Raw genomic sequence first — 20,736 nt, 5'->3', positions numbered from 1 at the left:
ATCCCAGTTGTGCTTGAAGCATTAAATATTCTGGATACCAGCTCTCCAAAGTGTTTGGGGAAATCGGTATTTAAAAGGGATTGTATCTCAGCTGATGATCTCGCAATCTGGAGAGCATACGTCTCTTTTGCGGATGTCAAGGCGACCTGTTTCTGAAACAATAGCGCATTTAGTCTACTCAACTTGTCATAGTTCACATTAATAGTATCTATGTGGGGCCACATTTCAGATACTTTTATCTCTCGTGTGGGGGGAAACAAAACATGTCCACAACACGTAACGACCTTCGTGACTGAGATTGCGTAGGCAATTCCAGGTCGCAAGCCGCAACAGCTTTCATCGTTCAGTACAACATAACTGCCATTGGAAAGTACATGAAATACTGGACGAATCAAGGGGACGGGAGTACCCTTCAGAAAACAGGCCAAATTTGCGACCCCCGCATTGCAAAGACTGTGAAGAGACACCTGTTTGCATATCATAGAATGACGAACAGCAGTCTCACATTCACTTCCGCTAAGCAAGACCTCCTGTTCACCATTCAGACATCTATAGTCAAAGGGCAACTCCCACTCTTCCTTAATAAAGCTATCTCCTAGCTGCTCATATCGTCCCACTGCAAGATGTTTCAGGCAGCTCGAGGAACGGAAGGTCGAAATCGGTAAACTAATAATGCTGTGTAGGAGCCAGATAGTTGAAGGACTCTCTGCTACCGTGAAGGGCAACTTATCTAACTTCTCTACTTGAAGCAGGGTGAAACAAGCCTCCCTTTTAGCCATTGTCTCTTGTTCCGTGGAAAAATTAAAAGCAGTGAATAGTTCACTCCCATTAATGCACCTCCATGGAATGTGGCCACTTTTCACTGTCTGTAATGTCCAACCCAGCTGCATGATGGAACGTAGCTGTGTTTGCCCATGATATAACCGGGACAAGTCTGTCTGAGTGATATCAATAGCAGACAACACTATATTTGATAGTGAATAAATCCTGTTGGACAGCGTGTTCATGCCATTGTCGACAACAGCTAATGTTTTTTCCAAATTTTCCCTATCTAGTTGCCTTAAACGTGCAGCAGCCTCAATCTGGGAAAGTTTCAAAATTTCATTGTACATAGCATATAAAAACCGTTGCGCTGTTTCCTAGGACCTAACAGGAAATCCTGTAAGTCTATACTGTCAGAAAGAGTGTTCAGGTATTGCTTAACCGCTGTTAACGTGTTTGTCTGCACCCATTGCTGGCACAGCTTACCCACACTGTATGTCGCAATTATACCTGTATGTTGACCTGATAGAAAGCGAGGGTCAGGCCTGTGAATGGAAAAAAACCCTGAAGAGTTCAAGAAACGCTTTTGACACTCATCAGTGTCGGTGGGCCATACCAACCACCCGCCGGGACGGGAAAGTGAAGAATTATAGGTACCAGCCTTAACCATTGCATCTAGCCTGTCTTCTGTGACATTAAGAAAGTGTTGCCAATCTCTAAATTTCGTCGGAGTAGGGATACTGGGCATGTTCAGGTCTTTAATTTTTGCTAACCCCAGACAGGATGTCTGCTCAATAGTGTCATTTAAGAAAATCATTTGCACAGGAATCAGGCATGCTCAAAACAAAGCCTCCCTACCCTGTATCTGCCAATCTTGTGTTCCCCATACACTTTTCAAATCAATAGTATCTTTCCAATATTCGTAACCCTCAAGCGAGAGCCGGGAAACAAAGGGATCTGAATAAATCAGTTTCGTATCTGTTAGCAAAAGTTTCCTAATTTGTGCTGGAGGTATTTTAAAATAATACGACTCTGCTTTTTTTCGTATCATGTATGTATGTAAATTTATCGCTGTAATACTTTGGACTCCCCACCTGTGGTGTTGAACAGTGTTCCCACTGTGTGTAGTTTAAGAGAGGCCTATATCTAGTTGCACGGTGTAGGTAGTGATGTCCCCAATTATTATAGCAGAACATTTCCCCATAAATCATTGTATAATGGTATACATCATCACTTCCAAAAGTGGAATAGTCCTTCATTTCAGCCAGCATGGAATCAACTGTTTGGACATCGCAATCATCAGAGACAACATTAGGTGTAATAACATCAGACATCGAAATTTGAACACGTATGGTACTTGAATAATCTCTGTAGGCCCATATATATCGAATGGAACTTTGTCCCACACAATCCCATCAGTAATTGGTATAGCTGTAATATTTACAGGGGACAAATCTCATCGGACCTTATGTGAAGAATGATGTGGTGTTAAAATGTCATCAACTGGCTCCACAGAGGAGCGATCAGGAATATAGTGACCATTAATCAGCAAAAAGAAAACAGTCACAAAACCAATCCATAAAAACAATGCAATAAATGTCAAACAGAACCATAGATAGTTTCATGGGTAAATCAAATAGTTCTTTTTAAGCCATCGATACAGCTTACTACTTTTTGAATGTTTGTCAGTCACAGTTGAGGATGAATCCGAAGAAAAATCATCAATGTCTACGAAATAGCCAGAGGAAGTCTCCGCAAACACTGGACCCGCTGCATTCTGATCCACCGCTCGTGGATGGTCTTGATAGACAACATCATTAGTCGTGGAAGTGTTCGTGTAAAATACAGCCAAATCTTGAAGCGGGGTGGTCACTGAAGATGTGACTGGAACCAACAAAAGTTCATTTTCCGCCCTTCCCATGGTCGAGGAAGTGTCTGGAACAGCAGTTGACATAGTTGCATAGTCAGTCCCAGTGATGTTCATCCTACTATGTAGATGGATGTCCTGTTGGGTAGTGAGAGGGGATCGGGAACCACCCAAGGGACCTCTTGGTCTACTGTGAAAAATCGGCCACATGGTGTAACTTGATGTCATCAATGGAGATGAATCTATTCGATTTAGAACCAGACAATGGTGGTAGGATAACAGTCCTGGTGCCTTTTATTCCCAAGACCGGTACATGTGCTCTGTATGATGGAGCAAACTCTTTTTTCACAGCGATCTTCTCACGAACCAGATCCCCAACATTAGGAATCCAGCCAGTCGAAGTTTTCGCCAATTCCCGTATTCCTAAGGCGGCAGCACTTGCTGATGATTTATCATCACAAAATTGTTGAAGCTCCTGTAAAACAGTGAGATGTTCTTTTATGTCAAATGGTGTTTCTGCTGCCACCATACCAGGGGCATCAAGATCGGGGACATACATAGGTATCCCAAAGAGAACCTCATATGGAGACTTTCCCCCCAAGGACCGTCTTGGCAGATTATTCAGTGCTCTCTGGACCCCATATAGGTGATGTAACCAACTGCGGCCTGAACCTAATACTCGAGCTGTTAAGGACTGCTTTAGATCACGATTCCATCTGTCCGCGACCGAATTTCCCTCAGGATGGTATGGTGAGGAGTAATGGAGTTCAACACCCATTGTCCCCATGGTGTCCCTAAATGCCTTAGAGGCAAATGCAGGACCCTGGTCCGAATGGAATGCTGCAACCGCATATGTACCGATAAAGATCAGCAAATCTTTTATAACAGTCCGGGCGTCAGCCGACTGCTGTGGCCATACCCACAGGAATCTAGAACAGAAATCCACAGCCACTAGAATGTATTTGTATGCACCATCAGGCTGTAAGGGACCACAATGGTCTAGGTACACACACTGAAGTGGCTTGTCCGACACTAAAAGGGACGTCTGCGGAGGGCGTCTGATATTAGAGCCCTTAATCTGCTGGCAAATGTCACAGCAAAGGACATACTGCTTAGTTCGTCTGCATAGACCAGGCCACCAGTATCGTTGCTGTAGAATTGTTATAGTGGCCTGTATACCAGCATGTGCAGAAGCGACACTCTCATGTGCGGCTGTAATCGGCTCTAATCCATGGTCTTCATTGGGGATCACTCGATCTCCAACCCCAGGAATCGTTGTATAAGCAACATTCTGTGCACTGATATGGTAAGTATAGTTTGTAGGGTATCCTTTCGGAAGGGGCTTGTCTGCAGCCGAAGCTTTAACAGCAATCAATATTTCATTATCCAATCTCGTCCGAGAACGAGTCACTGCAGCCACAGAAGCCGTAGCTACTGATGCTTTGGCCGCTTCATCAGCCAATGTATTACCGGCAACGTGTACTCCTACACGCTGGTGTCCTAATGTATGTACTACATGGACACATGGTAACTTATCCTTAAGATCAGCCACCCTTCCCCACAACATTTTGTGTTTAATGGTGTTCCCTTTAGAATCTCTAAACCCGTTCAGTTTCCAATGATTGAGATATTCATTGTATGACTGGACGCAGTAATATGAATCACAGACTATCAAAGTCTGGCTTCCTGGCTCAGAATGTTCGAGCGCTAGAAGAAGAGCCTTAAGCTCGGCCAACTGGGCTGTGCAGTCTCCTAAGGTCTGCGTGTAGGTATTGTGAGGATGGAAAACTCTGTCTTCCATTACCCCGCACACGGCTGCGCAAGCTGCCGAGTATTGATGTTTAGTACCTACAGCCGGTTGTGCCGATCCGTCAGTATAAATGATAGTATTATAACTGTCTAGTGGCAAGATATGTAGAGGAGCGGGGTACTCCTGTTCATACTGGAGAAATTCTTGTGTCTGAAGTCTTGGGTCAAACACATAATCAACATCAGTGGCGGTCAGAGACGTTGCCCATTGAATCCAGCATGGATGTAATGCCTCAGCGTTCGGAACGCCCGCTTTAGTGACAGCCTCTAAGGCCGGCACCGGGGAGACAACAATAATGCGATTCCCCTGGGCAAGTGGCCTCTCCTTTATGACGGCCATCTGAACTGCTGTCAGAATCTTTTCTGTAGGTGCAAAACGTTTTTCAGCATTTGATTATAAGTGTGATTTATATGCTATCGGCACTGTGTCACCCTCATTAAAGGTGACATAAGTAAACCCAAGGGCACCAGCAATTATTCTGATGACCAAATTTGTTTTATTGTCACGTGTATGCAAGTGTTTTGCTTCTAGCATGTCCCGCTGCATGTCCCTAAGGAAGTGTGTGTGTTCAGTCGTCCATCTTCTGCTAGAAAAATTGGGCTGAATTAAGTCATAAAGTGGCTTGATGCGTTCTGCATAATCTGGAATGTATGTTCTGCCAAAATTGAAGAAACCCAGTAATGACTGTAATTTCTTAAGTGTGTTCGGAGGTTACAGTTGAGCACACTTTTCCAGGAAGTGCGGGGCCAGGCTCTTCCCCTCGTTTGATAGCTCATATCCCAGGAACAATACACTAAGAAAGGCTATCTTGCTTTTCTTAAAATTAAATTTATAACCGAGGTCTGCAAATCCCAAAATGATCCGATCGACCCTTGCAAGATGAATGTCGAGGGCGTCGTCAGTGAGATAGATATCATCCACAAAGGACAATGCATCGGAATCAAGCTTGTGCAAAATTGATGTTACACGGGCTGAAAACAGTCCTGGGCTATTTTTATAGCCTTGAGGTAAACGACAAAAGCGTTTTTGAGAGCCAAACGAAAATGCACTTAGGTCTCTACTTTCATGTGCTAAATTCTGGCAGAAAAACCCATTAGATATATCCAATGTAGTTTTATATTTCTTACGCACTATATTGTTTATCAGTGCTGTGCTGTGTGAATTTTGTATAGCATATGTGCATGTATGACTATTTAAGTGTCTATAATCAACCACTATTCTATATGAATGATCTGGCTTTGCAACGGGAAATAGTGGATTATTCATTGCCGATGTACAGGGCTCAATCACTCCCTGATACTCAAGTTGTGCTAGTATCTCCTTCACCGGAGCTTTCGCCTCATGTTTAACAGGGTATTGTGGCTGTGGCTGGGGTGTAGACCTAACGGGAATAACATGACAAGGAGAGTCCTTGTCCCAACCTACATGATTGCGGTATAGCGCAGGTGCCTGCGCTAAAGCCCATTCAGCAGCATAGGCTTCTTTGGCTGCTTCTGGAACAAGATCGGAGAAGAAAGGCAAAATGACATCTTCCCCATGCGGGAGCTTGCCGACGTGTTCAGGGGGCCAGTCTCTCTCAGCCAATAGGATATCACTAGTAAGTTCATCCCAAAATATTACACTAATAATTCGTTCCATGTCTCCCTCTATCTGAATTGTCAAATCATAAACCCGATCGGGTGGGAGAACGCGGCCATCCGCTGTCTCAACCACGATGTAATCACTAGTCGCTGTCGCATCGAGATGATCTTTCAGACTCTGGCGACATATCATGACCTCTGCCGCACTGTCCAACAGAGTCACGGCCCACTTCTTGTTCCTCAACAGTGTTCTCAATACCACTGGCATTTTTTACTGTCAGTGCTGCCACCTTCTTCTTTTTAAACTGTGGCTTTTGCTGAGGAGTCTTTTCTTCTTTTTTAATGGTAGACTGTGGCGAGTCTTTCTTTTCTTTCACGTATTCCGGACGTCGATCTTGACGGCCCCCTCTCTCGCTACGTTTATCCGGTGCGTCCTGAAAGGAACGAGAGGGACGTGAATCAGTATATCTGTCTGGAGTTCTAATGTCCTCCCTATTTCTCAGATGATACCTCCTTTCGGAGTACTCCGGATGTGGAGAATCAGCTCTCTTATTTCTCCTGTCTTTTAAATCTTTTTCTTTGTCCCAGCGCTTTTTAGAGCCCTCTTGTGCCTGCTTTGTACCTTCCTTATGGGTGGTACTTGGTAATTCCAATTTTTTAGGTTTGGCTCCCAAACTATCTCGTCCTATACTAGTATAGGTATCGGAAATTATTTTTGGTAGCTGTCTCTCTTGTTCCATATTTGGAGTTTCCCGGAGACGCTGGCGTATCGCCAGTGCCACCGCTTCCCCTTTAATATTACTCAGTATTATCGAGGAGACGGCGTCAAAGTTGCGCATTAATTTCATCCCCAGATCCAGGGCCGGTGCAGCCCCATGTTCATTTTGTATTTGTTTTAACACTTCCGGTAAATTGGCAAGTGTCGGGGTACCATGTATGGTAGTATAAACGGCAGCAAAGACTGTACCCCATGTGGCACATTCATCCACCGAGGGAACCATCCCAAATGGCAAGCACATAGTGAGCAATCTATGTTTCTCCTGTGGTCCCGTATGGGGAAACACAGCTTCCAGCTGATTAGTTTTCTGGGCAATCCAGAACAGTATTTTTTCCCGCTCCGTGGGCACTTTACCCATAATAGTATGCACTGTTTGTGGATTAATCCCAGTAGCCAATTGATAACCACCAGCTACTGGCGGTGTTGGACGCGCCGGTGTAGTGTTCAATGTTCGCATTACGAACTGAACCAATCGTCTATATAATGCCACTAATTCATTATATAATACTTGTAAATCTGCAATCGGCATATTCTGTATGCCTGGGTGAGGTGTATATGTGGCAAACATAGGCCATGTAGGTCCCTCATTACTCAAAGGACCTAGCCTCACTCGTCGTAGTACATGTGGTAGGGCGCCTTCAAACCAGTTCTGATGCTCCTGATACGTGAGCGATATTTCATGATACTGGTATGCTTCGTACCGTACAGGCACATTCGCAATTTCATATGTGTGAAATGTGTGCATTGGTTGGTCAGCCTCAGGAAAGGTAACCCAACAGTATAATGTTTCTGTTTGGTATGCTTCAGTTGCCTCTATTATCAGCGTAACATCCCCGCCCTCTTCTGTAAGGCCATGTGCTAATAAATGTTGTGTAAGTGCATGTCTAGCATTTGCAGGAATGTCTATGGTATTAGCCATAGTTGTTTAGAGAAACGGAACACCAAATTAGGGGAAGTTTTTTCCTTTTTATGAGTTTGAGCTCGAACAACCTACATCTTAATTAGGCGTTACCTGTTCAGCTGAGGAGGATTCTCCCAAATACCACGGATGTCTCCATATAATGGTACTTAGGGTACCTGTTGTCTGTGAGACAGTGATAATCAGGGTATCCGTAAATTAGTGCCTAAACACCATTGTTGGTGGCGCCATGTCGTAGTTTGGACTCTTGCTCTGAGCAAGACTGCTGGTCTCAGGATGACAGTACTTTTGTTTGTAGGCGACTGAGTCTTTCCTACAACAAGTCGCATCTGTTGTCCCAACCTTACCGGCTCACTAGCAGCACCTCACCAGAAACACAATAGTAAAAGGTGATTTATGGCAGTCGCTTACGCATGGACTCAAAGTAAGATATCTCAGGGTTGTCGTGGTTAAATGGAGATTACCCTTTTCTCACAGATATATTATGTCTCATACAAACACAGGCAATGACACAGATGCAGTAAAGTTATAATAGCTTTTTATTTAACATAACTGCAATTTGCAATAAGTTGCATGAAACTGCAATGATTAGGATAATGAATATACCAAGCAACAGTATTGTGAAGAAGAGAGTCATTGTTATGAAGACCCCCACCATTTTGCTATATATGAAATAAATATATACATATATCTAAGATGGAATATGCCCTAATGAGAATAGGCCTAACCTCCTACCTAAAGGAGAGCTGGGTTTGCTAAACCTAATCTGCCAAAGCCGTGTCCATGAGAGGAGCCCCCAACCCTCATTACCTTGGAATGAGGTCTCTATCTCAGACTCCGCAGGGACACGAAGCGAGTGCAGCGGTCAACTAATCTACCAGCTTGAGCGGGTAATGAACAGTCCTGCCAGAGACTGCAGAAATGCACTTGTTTGGAGTGGGTTACTGAAACATCTCTCCACCAAGGAGTGCACACATAAGAAATCCACACTATGGTTTGAGGTTTTATTGACGGAATCATTTTTCTAGTGGAGAGTATACGAATATATGTAGTTGCCAATATGAATATTATGGTGAATAAAATAAATGCAGTACCAGAAAAAAATTGTAGCATATTAGGTGGCAGTATTCAAATTATTTCAATCTATGATGGAATTTTTTCTTCTCTAGCATGCTCTCTCTCTCTCTCTCTCTCTTACACACACCACATACACTCGCACCACTCTCACACCCTCACATCACACACACTACACACAAATCACACACACGCAAACATACACACACAGACTACACATACACACACGTGCACACCATTCACACACAATACACACATCACACCCTCGTATCACACACACACCACACACACATTCACACCGCCCACAAACCACACACACACGCAAACATACACACACTACACACACACACATCACACGCATACCCTCGTATCACACACACACCACAGACACATTCACACCACACACACATTCACACCACACGCACAAACGACACACACAAACACACACACTCGCTCTCTCACTCTTTTGAGCAAATGCCAATGTGTAACTTTCAGGTAGACTGCTATGAACTGGATTCTGTTTGTGAATTTGATGCTCCCCCTCGAACTGCTGAATATTTAAATGTCCCCTCACAGATCTTGTAAAGTGTTTCTTAAAATTGCTGGGAAAAAAACAAGTCTTGGGATTTGTGATGTAAGGTGTGGAAAAAATCTTTTTTTCTAAACATTATACTCTGTTGATTATTTCACCCATTAGCTCCTTATATTACGGTACATCTGTATCACTTGATAAATTCCTCTTGCAGTTTAGGTAGTTTACCTCTAAAATGTGTAGGGAATCACCCTTGTCTCTGTGACCGTAGATTTCTGCTGGCACTTGAACTCTAGCCACATTACATCTGTTAACCAATTGCAAACTGCCTGTGCTCCATGTAAGGAAATGCCTCTTTTTCTATGGTCTTTCCCTAAGTTTTTGGACTAATGCTGCCGTTTTGTAGACTCTGGGAATGCCCTGAGTCCTGCTAATCAGGCCTCAGTGCCCTCACACTAGAACGTGTATGATGAATTGGCTTATACCCAATTGACATAAGCGAACTTACCTATAATTCCCTAATATATGCTACTCAGGTGCCCAGGCCCTGTATTTTAGACAGTCACTGTAGGGATTGCAGCACTGTTTGTGCCGCCCTGGGTGTGAAAACAAGTCTCCCAGTTCACTATTACAAACTGGAAGAGCAAAGGGATAAAAGTGCCTGAAACTCACTGAAGACTGCTTCTGTATTCAAGGTAACTGTTTCTGAGGGCTTTGCTGGTCCCCCGACTTGCTCCTGCCGAAGCTGATTGTCTAAAGTAACTCAAAATAAAATAACCCTATTGATACTTATTCAAGTTTTTCTTGAAAAAGTTTCTGTGTCAAATTTGTTGAATTTGCTAATGTTTGTTTGTTGTTAACTAAAATGTGTATTTATTATACCTTGTAAATTCTGTCTCTCCAGAACCCTCAGGTTAAATACTATTTCGTTTTGTTGTCTAAAATTACAACCTCACTTTTTAAACTGATGTCATATTTCTAGTGTGTCTCGTGTATTTCTTCTTCAGTTGTTTTGGTGCTGTTTAAATGCTTAAAAAGTGTTCATTTGTCTAAGCCTGACAGCTCCGAGCCACAGCTAACCATGGTTGAGCTAAGGGTTTGACAAACGTAACCCACTCATCATAAAGGGGTTCATAAGGGTATTACATGGTGAGATCACACAACCACACCATATTATACACCCCATTTCCTCACTCTCCCCCTTTAAACATGGTCACATTGGCATCCTTCTAATTGGTATATTTATCTTACCTCTTAGTAAATAGCACATGATACAAGGTGTGCCCAGGGCCTCAAATGTAAATACCACTAGTGGACTGAACTGCAGCACTTATTGTATTGTGCCGTCCCATACAGTGGAAGTGCAAACATGGCTTCAGGCCTTCCAGTGCAGCTCGACTGTTGCAGTGTAAAATCTGCAATTCGACATTTCAGAATAATCACAGGTCAAAGCCTCCATTTTAAGTATTAATTAGTCATCCCTACATAGCCTTGTAGCCCCCAAGGCAGGGCACATGGTACTTAAAATTAGAATATGTAGAAATTTAATGTTGATAAGTCCTTACTGTGACTAGCACCTAAAAGATATTTCTCACTGTTACATGCCTATCTGTCCTATGTACTAGGAAACTAGAGTACAGATTAAAACTCCTTATACTGTAGCTCAGGAATGGGCTAGATAGAAAAATAACCAAACAACTATTTTTAATAGTTAAAAAATGGTGAAGTCTGATTTCTAATAAATATTAAGAAAAAGTAACTTTTAAATATTACCTTTTCTGTGTCTGGGATTTCTGGAGACTACATTTGCATTTGCTTTCCCCCTTTCTGCCAGCCAGTAATGAGCATTTGAATAGGTATGAAAAGGTGTGAAGTGCCTCCTGGGAGCAAAGAATAGGCTGACCTGAATGGGCAAAGATGACTCCTCTGTATCTTACAGAATATGCTGTGTGAGGCTATGAGCATCCTTTTGACACTACAGTGCTTGAATGTCAAACCCTGCTTGACAGGTCTGCTGGGGTTTTACAAATAACACTGGAGACACACTTGAAAGGAAGGGAAACAGGATGTGAAAACAGTTCTCGTATATCCACTGTCCGCTTGCTAAAAAACACATGCTTTGTCCTACCAGACGTCTGCCTATGGATGTATTGGCACTACAGTGACTGTGCCAAACTGAATGTTAGTGTTAGATATGGGAGGACACTAGGATTCCTCTAGTACGCGGCCCGCACACACCCAGAGCCCTCAGAGCCCGAGTTTAGTGTAGCCGAAGACTTTCACTATCTTTAAATTCCCCTGGGAACTTTTACCCCATTGATAAGGGAATGTCCAGGAGTCGTTCATGCTCACTAGTGTGTGCCGGACATAAATATGGCATCTCCAGGTACCTACTTCTGAACACTCCTGAACCAGAGAAAGATCAGAAGAGGACTAAACCTGCCGTCTGCAACCGGAGAAGAGCCCTGAAAGGACTGAAGCTGATCTGTTTTCTACCAAGGACAGAAAAGTGGACTTCTAGGGTCACAAGTCCGTCCTCTTGTGAAAGTTACAGGGATCCAACAAGCTACAAGAGGCGCCTGTCCAGCTGACCAGTGGCACTTTGATCTGGACTAGACCCTGCTGTTTGGCCTCGCCTGACACCCTGTTTGTCTCGAAGTACCTCTCCTAGAGGTGAAGTGGAACTGATAGTACTAAAAGTCAGAAAGTGAAATCGTTAACCAGGTCAAATCCTACCCACGCTCAATCCTGGTCAGGGTGAAATTGCGCCTAGGGGACTGTCTACAGCGATCATGGACTAGCATTGACATTTGATGCCCTTATTGGATTTTTGTTGTCTGGTGTCACTTTGTTTATTACATTTCACACCGTTTTTCTAATTTCGTTTTGGATTTTTATTGTTTGCATTTTGACTTTATTACTGTTTTGGGACTGCATAAAACTGTTTAGTACTGCATAAATTCTTTACACATCCCCTAAGTTAAGCCGGACAGCCGGAGTGCTCACCCTGGCTACGGTTGTGATTGTTCCTTGAGGTGGATACCCCAGTTAGTAATCCAGTGTCCTACAGAATGAAAACAAGTTTGTGGAGTTCCATTGTGGAAAAACCCTCATTGGCTCCATTATCTCGTTTGATCTCTTTACCTTTTTGTGCGAAGTTACTGAGACAATTGTTAATAAACACCCTGCAGATTGTAGAGCTCGGATCATGCTTTCAGACCCTCATCAGGCCGGCATTATTGGCTCTCCAACATAAACTACATTTAATGAAACCCAAATTGTCTGGAGAATACAACGATATAAATCAGAAAATATTTTACATTTAATTGGAATTTTTTTATTTTAATACCGGATTGAAACTTCTAATACCGCATCAAATAGATGTCCTCATATTCAGCATAAATAGAAAAGTACAATAGCTACAACAATAAACTAAGACAATATGTGAATCTCCCTCACCCACTGCACCAACGCTGTCCTGGCATCAAGTGGCACCACAATGTCTCACCTTGCAAAAGGAATACATTTGCTCCAATACAGGACCAGGCCAGATGCCAGCCTCTAGTGACCCACTTCTGGCACACCTAGAATCCTCCTGGACCCCCAAGCCTCCACAGGCTCTTGGCATGTAATGTGCCCTGTTTAGGAACCTAGGGCCAGATATATGACCCCGAGTTTTGCAACTCGCAATTTTGCCACTCATTTGCGAGTCACAAATTATAAGTCACAAAACCGTAAGTACAACAGTGTACTTCACACTGTTGCGATTCACAATGGGGTCACAAATGACTTACCTCATGAATATTCATGAGGTAGGTCGCAATTTGTGACCCCATTGGGAATGGCGGCACTCGCAGGGTTGGTGGCCTGCTGGGCTCAGCAGACTACCATGTCTGTGACTGCTTTTAAATAAAGCAGTATTTTTTTTTAAATCCAGCCCTTTTTCCTTAAAGTAAAATGGAATGCATTTCAAAAACAAGAATGAAAAGTTTTCTTTTCATAATTTCAGAGCAGGCAGTGGTCCATGGTACCACTGCCTGCTCAGAAAAAAAGTTTTTGCATGCATTGACAAAGGGGAAGTGGTCCCATGGGGATCCCTTCCCTTTTGCGAATGGGTTAGCACCAATTTGAGACTGGTGCTAACTGGGATTGTTTTGTGACCGCATTTGCGGTCACAAAACAATCATACATCGGACTGTGACACGCAATTAGGAAGGAAACGCCCCTTCCTAATTACGAATCGCAAACCCTTTTTGCGATTCGGTAAATAGATTACTGAATCGCAAAACTGGGTCTGTACATACCAAAATGCTTTTTTCTCATCGAAAACGGCTCAACTCTGCGAATCCGGCCGTTTGCGACAAGAAAAAAGGTGCGTACATGTGGCCCCTAAAGTAGATGATCTGGAGCCTGCTGTTGTAGGAGAGCATGCCAGGTTGAGCACAGCAGACATTACAGACTACTTATGTGATCTCTTTGCTAAGGTCTTCAGACTAAGTGAGCCTGGCACTGGGACAAGTAACCAGGGCTCGTTCCTTCATGGAGCTTACACATAAGGGGTATCAATTTAGCAGCAATCAGCCTGACCAATGTTTGCAGTGCTGGAGGTTTGAGCTGGATTGTGGGAACTCTGCCAATGCCAACCCTCACAGGCGTTACTGTGCGAAAACATCCCATTGTTTTGTCTGTGATGGCTTCAGCGGTGATAAAGCTGCCATCTGTGTAGAGATCCCCCACTTCAATAGGCCAAGCAAGTGCAACTGGGTGCCCACTATTCATTCATGCACCATGTTCAACCTCGGGTGAGGAGACAATGCGAGAAGAGATGCGATGAAGTTGAGCCCCACCCAGACTCTCATCTCGTCCCATGCGCGGGTATTGCAGGTGATAGTGTCTATAGTCATTAAACGTCAGGGGGTGCTCTATGTCAACCTGTGCATTATCGACTTCAACCACCATATGAGGGATAGCAGTAGTATAGACCAATGTACCTCCTAGTTGGACAAGTGACACTGTAGTCTATGGGAGGATAATGTTAACCACAGGGTTAATCTGGGTATTTGACTCATCCCTCACACCATTCAAGGGGGCAAGCCGACACAAATTGTCTAGTGGAAGCTACAATTAGGGGAAAGATCTGTCATTTAATCCCCAGTTTATGTTAATCCCCTGAAATGCCATCAAATGTCCTGGATTATGGGGTTGAGGCTCATACGGGGTTCCCTCACATAGAGAGTCATATCGTCAGCATGTAAGGAGATTAGAAGTTATCAGCTTGTATATATGAGTGCACAATCCAAACAGTGTTCTCTTGTCTTAGCTGGCAAGTTTCTAAAACTGTTGTGAACAGGATAGGGGACATGGAATATCCCTGCCTCGTTTTATGAGCGATCACTTTTGAGGATCATCTTATATCATCTACATTTGGATTATGGTTTTCTTAGTTTTTTTTTACCTTTGGACCACAGTTGATGGTCATAAAGCATTTATACCCAGTGTACTCCATATGATGTACATTCCTTGAACATCTGTCCTTGTGCCCAGGAGGTTGAATTGAATGCCTTTTCTAATAAGGAATGGCAAAGTGGAATATGATGAATTTATACAGTGGGAAGCCCAGTACCTGGTTAATGCAGTTTCTGTGCTTTTTTTGGTCAGGTGCGTCTCCTGCAAGAATACAAATACGATTCTATGTCTATTCAAGTACCACAAGATGTGGTGTATTTTCAGCTGGTTATTTAGCCCACTAATATTCCACAATAGGACGACTCAGGTCTGTTTTCCATTGTTTATGAGACTTCCCTACCCTTAAGATAGATTGGAGAGAGCCAGATACCCATTACATCAATGCTACTTCTTTTGATTGTGCTGCATCCACTGGTCTTGTCTCCACCATGTGTAGCATTGTGCTCAGAACAGCTTACCAATTAACCTTTCCCTCGCTCCCACCGAGAGGATATAAGGAATAGTCACACCAGTCTACGACTAAAGATGCGTTCACCTGTGCAGCATTTCCTTGTGCCCTAGTCTGTGATTGCTTGAGCGAGTGGGCTGTGGCATTGTACTAGCTTAATGTTAGTAGGTTTGTAGGTGAGGACAAGTGGTCTTCCATTTGACTTTGTATTTGGAAGTTTGCTTGTGTAATTCTTTTTTAAAAGTCTGTGCTTGTGTGTTTGCAAAGATGTGTTGCATGCCTTGCTGCAGGATTCTTAGATGGCCAGGAACAGAGAATTGCATACTCAATTCCCTGTTGTTTGTAGCTGCTTCTTAACTGGACGGAATGCCCTTCTTTCCTCCTGTTTGGATATGGCAAAATTAGGTAAAAGGGAAACTGAGTTCCCCTTGAAGGATAAGTCACGTTCCACATGAGCTATATACTGGGTCCACATCTTTGACGTTTAAAAATCTGGCGATTACTAGAGGGTCAATTAAACCAAGGGAAGGCTTTGAAGAGAGCAAACAAGACACCCGTTCCACAATCAAGAGATCAGAATGACTCTGCCCCAAAGACTGTCATCAATGTAAAAACCATCAGCATTGTCCTTTAGCTCACCATTGTTGACTCAGAGAGGCCTAGTATACAGATATTGTTATGTCCTGACCTTGCTTCAAGATCTTTTTGGTGGTGGTATTATTAAAGACCTTGTCCATCATAAACATTTCATCCTTTTTTATTGTCAACATTTTCTCCTGCTATGTTTTAAGGTTGTGTTCAAATTGTTATATTCCTGGTCTGCTTTGTCATTCTTTGCTCTTTTTTTCCATCTTGTCGCAACATCCTTTCTGAGGTTTAGAGAGTGTATCTGAATATTAATCAAAGTGAGGCACTGTTGATCGGCTTTCAGCAAGGATTTCACATCCATGTCTCCCTCAAACAGCAGTGTACCAGCTTCTGACGAGGCACCCGATGGTGATTCTAGAACCATGTCCATTGCCTAGTTCCTGTCTTCTCTCCCTTGAAGTGCATCCCAGCGGTGCATCTGTCTGATTCACCATTTCCTTCTTTCAGGCTGAGCACGTCCCTAAGCTGTGGTTCTCCGCCGGACTGCCCCTCCCTTCACAGCTTTAGGGCTCTAAATTAGCCGGTGCCAGAGACCCCTCCTTGAAGCTCTTCAGGCACATCAGTCAGCGTTCTACTGATTAGGTTGTAGCCACCATACCATCTTGAATGGTATTCAGTTACCCAACTCCACTAGTTATTTCTCCATTGCCAGTTCGCCTATAACCACAAAATCTGCCTTAATAGATGGACTGGGACTGGCACTGCACTGAAGAGTCACCCTTGAGCGTCTTTGGTGGCGTTTCATATAGATGGTGATGGCTAGAGCCTTCTGGCTACAGGAGCCACACTTCAGAGCCTCAATCTCACAGGCTGGCACTCTGCCACCCCCACTGCCACAAATAGGTAGTGCTGTTACTAACAGTGGGTATTGCAGTATGCATTTAGTACCACTGGGAACAGCAGTAGTGAAAGTTGTGCTAATGCTGGCAGTAGCTACAGGCAGCACTATTAGTAGGATTGACAAATAATTACTCTAAGGTATTGTATTATAATGGTATTTATATATCACATCCATACCCCTATGGGCCGAAAGGCCTTTTTTGAGAGCCTAGTAAGTGGCTACTTGTATGTCTTTTGTAAATAGAACTAAACACAGACTCATTGTTTAGTTTCCTGGCCGCCCTTTGAGTGCAGGAGTGAAGACATCTTGGTTGCTGAGGTCCTATGTAGGAGGATGTTGAGTGTCATACCTGAAGTTGGAAAGAGGCTTGAGTGTTGCTTGAGGCTTAAACAGCACATGAGGGTGGGTTGGAGGAACGGTGTGAGATATAGACTCAGCTGCACATAGAGGTGCCGCTGTCACACTCTTCCATGTCAGGGAACGGTGTGAGATATAGACTCAGCTGCACATAGAGGTGCCGCTGTCACACTCTTCCATGTTAGCGAACGGTTTGAGATATAGACTCAGCTGCGCTTAGAGATGCCGCTGTCACACTCTTCCATGTCGGGGAACAGTGTGAGATATAGACTCAGCTGCGCATAGAGGTGCCGCTGTCACACTCTTCCATGTCAGGGAACGGTGTGAGATATAGACTCAGCTGCACATAGAGGTGCCGCTGTCACACTCTTCCATGCTAGCAAACGGTTTGAGATATATACTCAGCTGCGCATAGAGATGCCGCTGTTACACTCTTCCATGTCGGGGAACGGTGTGAGATATAGACTCAGCTGCGCATAGAGGTGCCGCTGTCACACTGTTCCATGTCAGGGAACGTTGTGAGATATAGACTCAGCTGCGCATAGAGGTGCAACTGTCACACTCTTCCATGTCAGGGAATGGTGTGAGATATAGACTCAGCTGCGCATAGAGGTGCCGCTGTCACAGTGTTCTATGTCGGCAAACGGTGAGAGACATAGACTCAGCTGCGCATAGAGGTGCCGTTGTCACACTCATCCATGTCGGCAAACGGTGAGAGACATAGACTCAGCTGCGCATAGAGGTGCCGCTGTCACCCTGTTCCATGTCGGGGAACAGTGTCGATATAGACTCAGCTGCGCATAGAAGTGCCGCTGTCACACTCTTCCATGTCGGGGAACAGTGTGAGATATATACTCAGCTGCGCATAGAGGTGCCGCTGTCACACTCTTCCATGTCAGGGAACGGTGTTGATATAGACTCAGCTGCTCATAGAGGTGCCGCTGTCGCACTGTTCCATGTCAGAGAACGGTGTGAGATATAGACTCAGCTGCGCATAGAGATGCCGCTGTCACACTCTTCCATGTCAGGGAACTGTGTGAGATATAGACTCAGCTGCGCATAGAGGTGCTGCTGTCACACTGTTCCATGTCGGCAAACGGTGAGAGACATAGACTCAGCTGCGCATAGAGGTGCCGCTGTCACCCTGTTCCATGTTGGGGAACAGTGTCGATATAGACTCAGCTGCGCATAGAGGTGCCGTTGTCACACTCTTCCATGTCAGCGAACGGTGTGAGATATAGACTCAGCTGCGCATAGAGGTGCCGCTGTCACACTGTTCCATGTCAGGGAACGGTGTGAGATATAGATTCAGCTGCGCATAGAGTTGCCGCTGTCACACTGTTCCATGTCAGTTGCCATAGTAGTGCCTATATGATCATGTCATTTGTAAGTATACGGTTGTGGGACAGAGGCGGACATTCCAGTAACTTTCACCATATCCACAATAAAAGTAACTTGTTCTCTATTACTAATGTATGTTCTATTGGGAATGGAATAAACTAAGTTGCTTTGATGGGTTTTGTTAGAAATGGGGTTTTTGGTTGGCAGTCAGGTTGCCCTCTGTCCAAGCAAGAACCCTCACTCTAGTCAGGGTAAGTCACACACAATCCAAAATCAGCCTGTGCCCACCCTCTGGTAGCTTGGCACGAGCAGTCAGGCTTAACTTAGAAGGCAATGTGTAAAGCATTTGTGCAATAAATCATACAACACCATAGTATAACTCCACAAAAATACACCACACAGTGTTTAGAAAAATATATAATATTTATCTGGGTATTTTCAGGTCAAAGTTGCAATATGAATTTGTAAAGATATCACTGAAAAGTGATATAAAGTGTCTTAAGTCTTTAGAAAGCAAACAAAGTCTCTTTCAAACACAAAGTACCTGGTTTCTGGTGGAAAATCTCCTCAGAGGGCCACAGGAGAAGAGATACGTGGAAAACTGGTGTGTGCGTCGATTTCTCCTCAGCACACACGGACTTGCGTCGTTATTTTCCACGCGGGGAGTCGTGCGTCGTTTTCCGGCGCGCGGACAGTCTCTTTCTGTGGGTCGCGGGGAGTACCAGATGTACCGGGTCTGTGCATGGATTTTCCTGCTTGTTTTCCGGCTGCGCGTCGTTCTGCGGGGCTGCGCGTCGAAGTTTCGATCTCACGGCAGGCGTCGGGTCGATTTCTCCTTGGAAGCCGGGCGGCGTTGTCCTTGCGAGCCCGTGCGTCAAAGTTTTGATCTCACGGCAAGCGTCGCGTCGATTCCTCCGGGGAAGTCGGGCGGCGTTGTCCTTGCGAGGCCGTGCGTCAAAGTTTCGGTTGTCCCGAAGGTGTCGCGTCGATCAGCGTCGGTGTGCGGCGTTTTTCTTGCCGCGGAACAAGCTGTGCGTCGAACATTTCGGCGCACGGAGCGTCCAAGTGGAAGAGAGAAGTCTTTTTGGTCCTGAGACTTCAGGGAACAGGAGGCAAGCTCTATCCAAGCCCTTGGAGAGCACTTTTACAGCCAGACAAGAGTTCAGCAAGGCAGCAGGCCAACAGCAAGGCAGCAGTCCTTTGTAGAAAAGCAGACAGGTGAGTCCTTTGGGCAGCCAGGCAGTTCTTCTTGGCAGGATGTAGGTTCTGGTTCAGGTTTCTTCTCCAGCAAGTGTCTGATGAGGTAGGGCAGAGGCCCTGTTTTATACTAAGTTGTGCCTTTGAAGGGGGGGTGACTTCAAAGAGTGTCTAAGAAATGCACCAAGCCCCCTTTCAGTTCAATCCTGTCTGCCAGAGTCCCAGTAGGGGGTGTGGCAGTCCTTTGTGTGAGGGCAGGCCCTCCACCCTCCCAGCCCAGGAAGACCCATTCAAAATGCAGATGTATGCAAGTGAGGCTGAGTACCCTGTGTTTGGGGTGTGTCTGAGTGAATGCACAAGGAGCTGTCAACTAAACCTAGCCAGACGTGGATTGAAGGGCACAACAAGATTTTAGTGCAAAGAAATGCTCACTTTCTAAAAGTGGCATTTCTAGAATAGTAATATTAAATCCGACTTCACCAGTCAGCAGGACTTTATATTACCATTCTGGCCATACTAAATATGACCTTCCTGCTCCTTTCAGATCAGCAGCTGCCACTTCAACAGTGTATGAGGGCAGCCCCAATGTTAGCCTATGAAGGGAGCAGGCCTCACAGTAGTGTAAAAACGAATTTAGGAGTTTTACACTACCAGGACATATAACTACACAGGTACATGTCCTGCCTTTTACCTACACAGCACCCTGCTCTAGAGGTTACCTAGGGCACACATTAGGGATGACTTATATGTAGAAAAAGGGGAGTTCTAGGCTTGGCAAGTACTTTTAAATGCCAAGTCGAAGTGGCAGTGAAACTGCACACACAGGCCTTGCAATGGCAGGCCTGAGACCGGGTTAAGGGGGCTACGGGAGTGGGTGGCACAACCAGTGCTGCAGGCCCACTAGTAGCATTTAATCTACATGCCCTAGGCACATGTAGTGCACTCTACTAGGGACTTATGAGTAAATTAAATAGCCAATCATGGATAAACCAATCAACAGTACCATTTACACAGAGAGCATATGCACTTTAGCACTGGTTAGCAGTGGTAAAGTGCCCAGAGGTCAAAAGCCAACAACAACAGGTCAGAAAAAATAGGAGGAAGGAGGCAAAAAAT

General features: G+C 44.6%; 1 protein-coding gene across 2 annotated transcripts in view; it reads left to right on the top strand.

The window, feature by feature from the left end:
• Positions 1 to 20,736, top strand: part of AGBL2 (AGBL carboxypeptidase 2) — a 466,988-nt gene that overhangs the window by 39,801 nt on the left and 406,451 nt on the right. The gene's annotated exons all lie outside the window — the stretch shown is intronic.

Source organism: Pleurodeles waltl, chromosome 3_1 (assembly GCF_031143425.1).
Source record: "Pleurodeles waltl isolate 20211129_DDA chromosome 3_1, aPleWal1.hap1.20221129, whole genome shotgun sequence".
Classification (NCBI taxonomy): domain Eukaryota; kingdom Metazoa; phylum Chordata; class Amphibia; order Caudata; family Salamandridae; genus Pleurodeles; species Pleurodeles waltl.
Note: the sequence above shows the minus strand (reverse complement) of the source record. Positions and strands in the feature narration are given on the sequence as shown.